The sequence below is a fragment of the Sminthopsis crassicaudata genome, chromosome 1 (genome assembly GCF_048593235.1).
Source record: "Sminthopsis crassicaudata isolate SCR6 chromosome 1, ASM4859323v1, whole genome shotgun sequence".
In the NCBI taxonomy this organism is placed as follows: Eukaryota; Metazoa; Chordata; class Mammalia; order Dasyuromorphia; family Dasyuridae; genus Sminthopsis; species Sminthopsis crassicaudata.
In genome coordinates this window covers 446,559,749-446,568,903 of record NC_133617.1, presented here as the reverse complement: position 1 = coordinate 446,568,903, position 9,155 = coordinate 446,559,749, and positions in this window count along the sequence as shown.

The following is a 9,155-nucleotide window of genomic DNA, read 5'->3' as shown; positions in this document are numbered from 1 at the left end:
GAGGTGAGCTAGGGCAGGATGTGAAGACATGGAATAAAGACCTTGAACTTGCATGCAGCTGTTCTTGGGTGCTCTATTAAACATGAAAATCACCACTTGGTGAAGTGGTGGCCAGATGTCTCTGAAGATCTCTGATTGAGGTAAGATTGGTAAAGAATCACTGTGTGAGATTGCCAGAGATAGTCTGAAGGCCTAGGAATTAGGTATGACTGGTAATGGTAGTTTCTGGGTGAAACTACAGAAGATAAGGTAGTTGATGGAGAAGGAAAAAAAAAACTAGGGACAGGGTGGAAAGAAAGAACAAAAGCATATAGAGGAGAGAAAATAGGATGGAGGGAAATACAGAAGTGGTAATCATAAAAAATGGGACGAACACTTTCATAGAATGGAAAAAAAATAACAAAGTATATTTTTAAAAAAACAATCCTACAATATGTTGCTTACAAGAAACACATCTAACACAGAAGACACATACAGAGTAAAAGTAAAAGGCTGGGACAGAATTTATTATGCTTTACCTGAAGCAAAAAGAAAAAAAAAAGCATGGCTAGAAATTCTGATCTCAAATAAAAGTAAAAATAGATCTTATTAAAAGAGATAAGGAAGGTAAGTATTTCTTGAGAAAGGGTACTGTAAACATGAAGTACTAATGATACGGTGTATACACCAAGTGGTAGAGCAGCCAAATTCCTAGAGAAGATTAAGTTAGTTATAGGAAGAAATAGACAGTAAGACTATTCAAGTGGGAAACCTCAACCTTCCCCTTTCAGAATCAAACAAATCCAACCACAAAATAAACAAGAAAGAAACTGGGGAGGTTATAGGATCCAAAAAAACTTCGGTGTAATATATCTCTGGAGAAACTGAGGAAATTCAGAAAGGAATAAATTTTTTCTTCAGCAGGTCTTAGGTACTTATAATTTACAAGGTACTTATACACTGAGTTCACACCTTTAAAGGAGTTCAAACCTTTAAAGGATTTTACACCTTTAAAAGAGCTCACTCATTGGTTCACACATCAGACTTCACACATGTAAGAGAGCATACTTTTAAGGAGCTCCCATAAGCCCATTCTCTGGGAGGATATAAAAGCCCACTCTCTGGGAGTCTGGAGTCTGGCAAGGGGAGAACTTTAAGGAAGCTGGAGGACATTCAGAGAGCCAGGATTCAGTGGATTTGCAAGTCCAACAGATTCACAAGTCTATAAAGGAAAAGCCTGCTCATGGACTTCCGGAAGATTCACAACTAGGATTGACTTCTGAGAAACCCACAATCCCACACTCTTGGAGGTGGAGTCTGATTCATTTCCATATCTACTTTCGTGCTGGCTGGAGGCTTTGGATTCAGAGGCAGAAGCTGGCTGGAAACATTCTGACAGGAAAAGATTCAAGACTTTGAAGGACACAATATAGGATCTGGACTTTAACCCTTGGCTGCATTTTGGGATTATCAAACTGAAACTAAAACTAAGGCTGGCTCCAGAGGCTCCCCAAGAGATCTTCCCCCAGAGAACAATTGCAATTTAGAGACAACAGAGCATTATAAGCAGGACATGACAGCTTCACAAAAACCGGTCAGGTGTAGTGCATAAAAATCTCACAATCAAATGTAGAAAGGCAGTAAAAGTAAATGCTTCCTTTTCAGACCACAATGCAATAAAAAATATATTCAATAGAAAGTCTTGGAAATATAGACTAAAAAGTAGTTGGAAATTAAATAATCTAATTCTAAAAAATGAATGGGTTAAACAACAAATCATAGAAACTGTGCCATAATTTCATTCAAGAGAATGACAATAATGAGACGCTCTACCAAAACCTACGGGATGCAGCTAACGCAATTCTTAGGTGAAATTTTATATTTTTTAGATAGCTCCATGAATAAAACAGAAAAAGAGGAAATCAATAAATTGGTCATGCAACTAAAAAACTAGAAAAAAAATTTAAAAACCCAAATTAAATGCCAAATTAAAATTCTAAAACTCAAAGAAGAAATTAAGAAAATAGAAATTAATAAAATTATTGAACTAATAAATCTAAGAATTAGTTTTATGAAAGGAAAACATAATAGATAAAGCTTTGGTTAATTTGATTATAAAAAAGAATATTGATGAAAAAAATTTTAAATACAATATTAGCAAAGAGATTACATCAACTTATCAGCAGGAAAAGGCATGACCACTAAGTATGATTTATACCAGGAGTACAATGCTGGTTAAATAAACAATATCTATCTAACACCAGCAACCATTATTTGTAATGGAGAGAAGCTAGACATGTTCCCAATAAGAATGGGGTGAAATAAATATGCCCATTATCACCACTATTATTTAACATTAAACTAGAAATGTTGACTTTAGCAATATGAAAAAGAAATTAAATGAATTAGAATAGGCAATGAGGGAATAAAACTATCACTCTTGTGATATCACGATGTACTTAGAGAATTCTAGAAAATCTTGCCAAACCCTACTTGACACGATTAACAGCTTTAGTACAGTTGCAATATATAAAGTAAACACAAAGAAATCATCTGCATTTCTGTATGTTACTGACAAAGCCCAGTGGCAAGAGAAAAAAAGGGAAAATTCCATTTAAAATTGCTGCAAACAAGAGGCAGTTAGGAGGCTCAGTGAATAGAGCCACAGCTCTGAAGTCAGGAGAACCTGAGTTCAAATCTGGTCTTAGACACTTCACACTTCCTAGCTGTGTGACTCTGGAGAAGTCACTTAAGCCCAATTGTCTTATCAAAAAATAAAATAAAATAATTACTGTAGACAAAATAAAATACTTTGATGTCTACCTCTCAAGACAAACCCAGAAAGTATACAAAAACAAGTATAAAATATTTTTTCACATAAATAAGGTCAGATATGAACAATTAGAAAAATATTAATTGTCCATTTGTAGGTTGAGCTAATATAATAAAAATGACAATTTTGCCAATTTAATTCATCTACTTTTTCAGTGCTATACCAATGAAACTGCTAAAAAAAATAATATAATATTACCTATGCTCAATATAAGAGATGAACTAAGTTGAAATTCTCATTAAAGGAAACCTTTTACCATTAAAAAAATCTATTTGTCTGAAATGGAAAAAGCAAAGACAATTCAACACATAGTCAAAACTTGTGCTCCATATGGCTTTACTAATCCTTAATATTACATATTTCAGAGTTTCCACTTTCAAATATTTCCATTTGGAAAACCTTCTGATTCTAATAGGGTGGTCTACCAAAGAATACTCATGTTTCAGTGGCCACACATCAAATGCATGTTACTACATAACAATGATAAAATAAAAATAATGGCAATAATATAGTACTTTAAGGTTTGCAAATAACTTTACAATTATTATATTTTCATTCTTACAACAACCTGGGGAGATAGATGCTATTGTGATTCTCATTTCACAGGTCAGGAATTGCTGTGGCAGGGACAGAGATTTAATTATTTGCCCATAGTCACAACATCAGTGTCTACAAATTTGAACTACAATAATCCTTGCCAGAATTCTATCCATTGCTCTTCCTATTTGCCACATTATATCCAAAGGCTTCCCAGTGCAAAATTCTGATGGTGACCAAGGTTATTTTCAGTAGCCTCAGTTCTCTGTATTACATGCCCACTTCTATCTCTAGGTGATAAAAAGAAAGATGCTTTTTGTTCTTCTGATTCCTGCTTCTTTATTCAACTATCAAAATCTGCTTTTAAATAGGGGACATAACTCATTGATATTTTAATATGAATTTATATTCATGTATGTCTTTTTGTGGGAACATCTCTGTTTAAAGTATGATCTTTACTTGTAACATAAAGGCCTCTTCTTCCCTTCTTCACCACCCTATCACTGAGAAAACAAATTGTAGATTTCAAGGAGTAGGCAAGTAAGACATTCTTAGAGATGGAAAGACCATCATGCCATTTTGGCATGGATTTAGCTAATCCAGAGATGGGTAAGATTGAATTCATGCATTCATGAAGAAAATATACCTTGTCTATGATTCCCTGATGATGTTCCATTCATGAATGGGCAAGACAGGCTGTTTGTCACAGTAGAAAGAACATTAACACTGGAGTCAGAAAAACTGAATTTAAATCTTTCCTCAAACTACCTTTATGACCTTAGATAAATAATTTCCCTTTCCTCAGATTAAAAATTAAAAAAAAAAAAAAAGAGTTGGTGGATTAGATGAGATCTGAGGTCCCTTGCATTGTGTTATCTTTAGAGTTAAGATTCTATGATGATCTGGTGGCAGTTCTGTCTGCTATAATGGATCCCTTTGAGCCCAAGGGCTCATAAAAACATTCTTCTTAATAAAATATATATTCAAATGTCCTTTAAACAATTACCAAGGTGTTTTAAAAACCATTCAGGAAGATAATAGCCACAGACACATAAATTAAAAGTGAGGAAGCTCCTTGACAAAATCTAAAAATTGACTTTTATATATTTTTCCATTTAGCTCTCAAATGGCACCCAGTTAATTCCACTGTGAGGAAAATTTAAGCTGGACTACCTGAGATAAGTATCATAGCTTCTTTGCTACCAATAGTCCTGGCTAGTACTGTGGAAATATAGGTGGTGGAGGATTAACTGATGGCTCCTCAATTGGACTAAAAATTCTGTCCCACAATATATTTTATCACTACAGTCTTCATTCTTTGATTTCCTAGCACTTTAGAGAAACACATAAGCAATGGATAGTAGATGTACAGAACTAACTAACTTGCATCCATGCATCTGCACATTTTTGTTCCCTTATGTATGAATTTGGGGAGATAGGGGAAAATACAATGCATGAATGAGAGAGGCTTAAAATCCCTCAACAATTCAAGTGAAAAGATTTCTTAAACTATCATCTGCAGTGATAAGAACTTAGTCATTGAAAAGTTTCTATAGGGAAGTAACACAGTATAGAGCAATAAAAACCTAAAGAGTAGCTGATAGATGAAAGAAGAGAATGATGACTTTATGAAAAAGATCAATTCAAAGACAATGTGGGAAACAATACTCAGAAAAACCATCACTCTTTTGTCCTAACTACCTAACCTCCAGTAGAGCATTTTTTTATTCACTGTAAATATTTTAACCTTTGGAAATTCCACAAGATAATCTTTGCTTTCACATAGAGCAGCAATGATAAATGTATGTTTCAAAGATAAGCTCTTTTTAGCTCCTGAGAGCCCAGTGGGAAATGTTATAGTTTTGGTAGAAGAAGACCTGAATACTAGGCAAATTTCTATTTATTAGTTCTATAACCTTGCACAAGGTCCTTCTATTCTAACTTTAATTCCCTCATTTGTAAAATGAGAATAAAATTACCTGTCTTGACTACTTTAGTGAACTGTAATAACAATATAAAGGCATATATTACAAATGTTTCACAAGCAGAAGACTACATATTTCTGTAAAGGGGGAGAGATACATGGGATTCAATCTTTCTCACAATTTATTAAAAAAATGTTTTGAGAGTTTTCCCACAATAAATTTAAAACACTTTCAAAATTTAAGAGTAAATGTGATATATTGATAAAGGACTGGTCTGTGGGCCAGAAAGATCTGGGCTCCCATTTTGACTCATACTGGATGTGTTACTGGCCAAGTTATTTAGTTTCTTCATTTCTGGGAAAATCTAAAAACATAAATTGCAAAAGGTATATGTCCATTGGCAGAGAGAGAGTATCCTCATTTGGAAGTCCAATTATAAGAAAGGAAAATATAGAGACATTATCCAAAATATGCATTGTCATATTTTTTTAAATGCCTGTGACCTAGAATAGAATGAACAGAGCTTAAGAATTGACTCAAGAAAACTTAGGTTTGTTGTTTTTTTTTTTTAATTAAAGCTTTTTATTTTTCAAAACATATGCAATTTAACATTAGCCCTTGCAAAACCTTGTGTTCTAATTTTTCTTCCCTTCCCCTGGACCCTGCCCTAGATGGCAAGTAATCCAATATATGTTAAAAGTGATAGAAATATATGTTAAATCCAATATATGCATACATATTTCTATAATTATTGTGCTGTAAAAGAAAAATGTGATTACCAGTTTAAGAAAAAAAAAAAAAAGAAACAGAATAAAATGCAAGCAAGCAACAATGAAAAGAATGAAAATGCTATGTTGTGAACCACATTCAGTTCCCACAGTCCTTTCTCTGGGTGTAGTTGGCTCTCTTCTTCACTGAACAATTGAAAATGGTTTGAATCATCTCATCATTGAAGAGAGTCATAGCCATCAAAATTGATCATCGTATAATCTTGTTGCCATGTATAATGATCTCCTGGTTCTGTTCATTTCACTTAGCATCGGTTTATACAAATATCTCCAGGCCTCTCTGAAATCATCCTGTTGGTCATTTCTTACAGAACAATAATATTGCATAACATTCATATGCCATAATTTATTCAGCCATTCTCCAATTGATGGGCATCTATTCAGTTTCCAGTTTCTTGCCACTACAAAAAGGACTGCCACAAACATTTTTGCACATGTGGGTCCATTTCCCTCTTTGGGATATAATCCCAGTAGAAACACTGCTGGATCAAAAGGTATGCACAGTTTGATAACTTTTTGAGCATAGTTCCAAATTGCTCTCCAGAATGGTTGGATCTGTTCACAGTTCTACCAATAACGTATCAGTATTCCAGTTTTCCTATATCCCTTCCAACATTTGTCATAATCTTTTCCTGTCATCTTAGCCAATCTGACAGGTGTGTAGTGGTATCTCAGAGTTGTCTTAATTTGCATTTCTCTGATCAATAGTGATTTGGAGCACCTTTTCATATTCAAATAGTTTCAATTTCTTCATCCGAAAATTGTCTGTTCATATCCTTTGACTATTTGTCAATTGGAGAATGGCTTGAACTTTGGAAATGAGGCCTTTCTCAGAATCTTTGAATGTAAAAATGTTTTCCTAGTTTATTGCTTTCCTTCTGATCTTATCTGTATTAGTTTTGTTTGTAGGAGAACTTTTTAACTTAATATAAGCAAAATTATCAATAACAATCTCTAGTTCTTCTTTTTTCACAAATTCCTTCCTCCTCCACAGATCTACAAAGTTCTTCTAATTTGTCTATACTATCATTATTTACATCTAGACCATTTCAACTTTATCTAAGTATATGGTAAAAACTTAAATTTAAAGTACACCTTTTACAAGTTCCAGTTGTATGAATATGGCATTTCAACAATCACCAGTATCCTCATTCAGGTAATGATCCTTTTAATCTCCTTCTCATTCACAAGGTTGCATAAGGGCTTAAGTGAAATGAAGCATGAAAAGTACTTTATCAACATAGTAACAACAAAAACCATAAGTTATTATAATGCCAGACCAACTGTTAAGTTTAACAACATCAGCAGAGTTGTAATTTTTTACCCCAAAACATTTGAGATGGGGAAAAGTACCAAAGGCATCCTGATGATCAGGAGTTCAGGAGATTTGGTTGGACAGAGAAGAATGAGTGCAGAGGAGAATCTGAACAAAAAAGGTGAAGGACCAATGATAGTGATATGGCTAAAAAATCCACTAAAGGATAAAATTCAAGCCTCAATAGAGAAATGACTGTACTATCAGAATTGTTCTCTGGGTCACCTGCACTACCATTTCCAATTTGATTGGCCTGTTTTTTTGTTTTTATTTATCTCTGAGGGAAAGGTGGGTCCTTGATATGAGAAAGAAATCCTACTAGCAGTGTCAGCCAAGGGAGTGAGTAAGAAGCCATACATTTAGGCTGATAGAAAACTGCCATAGAGAATAATTCTACTCACTTGAATATGGACAACCTACCCTAATCGTAACTTTAAATATCAGATAGAGAAAGATATGGGACTTTATAGGAATTTTGTATAATGTAAGGTTTTCATCTTCTCTAAAAGGAAAATCCTGACTTGGATTGTATGAAAGGATACTTTGAAATCTCTGAATTTAAAATCATATACATATATACAAACACACATACATATGCATATATGTGAGGGGGTAGTCATGTATGTGTGTATGGGTATGTGTTCACATGTGTGAACACACACACATATGGTTTTCAGTGAAAAATTTGTTAATTCTTCAAATTGAACTACTGGAATTAAATTTTACATTACAGATTATGTGTGTGAATGATCTTAAAATGTTAATCATCTCAAAAATAATTTCAAGAACAAGTTAATGCCTCTGACAAAATAGCAAATTGGAGGAAATATTAAGCAATCTATTCTCATTTAAATTAATTTCTTTAATGTACAAAACTAGTAATTGTAATCTCAGTAATTGTAAGGAATTATGTGATTGACAAAAAGAAATGCTGTCAACTACATGGAAAATACAATGTAATTTTCTATTATGGTGAAACCTCATTAAATTGGACAAATAGAGTATTGGAACTATTGTAAAGTAATGGAGGAAAATATATAGCATAGAATATTTTAAAGAAAGAATATTATTTTCCAATACCTATGGCAACTTGAACTGCCAATAGCATTTGCAAATGTAGGTTTCCTATAACGCCTTTTTAGTTAATAGATAAGACTCATTTGTAATTAGTAGCAATGTTTGCATATCTATAATTAATGTGTTAGATTATTTAAAAGCAATTCTCTTATAGATGTTCAATATGCCATTGGCAATCTTAATAACACTTATTTAACAAACTCTCTCTTCATAAAGTGAGGAAAAGTAAACTGGAGCCTAGCTCCAGTTAAATGATCACAAATTCCTAATTATTGTTGCATCCTTAATGATGCCCCAAATCCTGATCTCTACAGAACTTGGTCCAATTCAATTAGATAATAATGACAATAATAATAAGTGCTAACATACGTGTGTGTGTGTATGTGTATATGTGTAGTACTTCCTATGTGCCAGGACCTGTGGTAATCATCTAACACTTATCTCCTTTAACTTATACAACAACCTTGCAAGTGAGGTACAATTATTATCCCCATGAGGGAACTGATAAAAAAGTGATTAAGTTATTTGTCCAGGATCATACAGGTAGTAAGTGCCTAAGAAAAGATTCAAAGTCAATAAGTAAACTATTATGAAAAATACTACTATGTGAAAAATACTAAGATATACAAATACTGAAAAACCTTTATATAGTCCTTCACCTCAAGGGTTTACATTTCTGCTTAACAGATCTATTTCTCCTT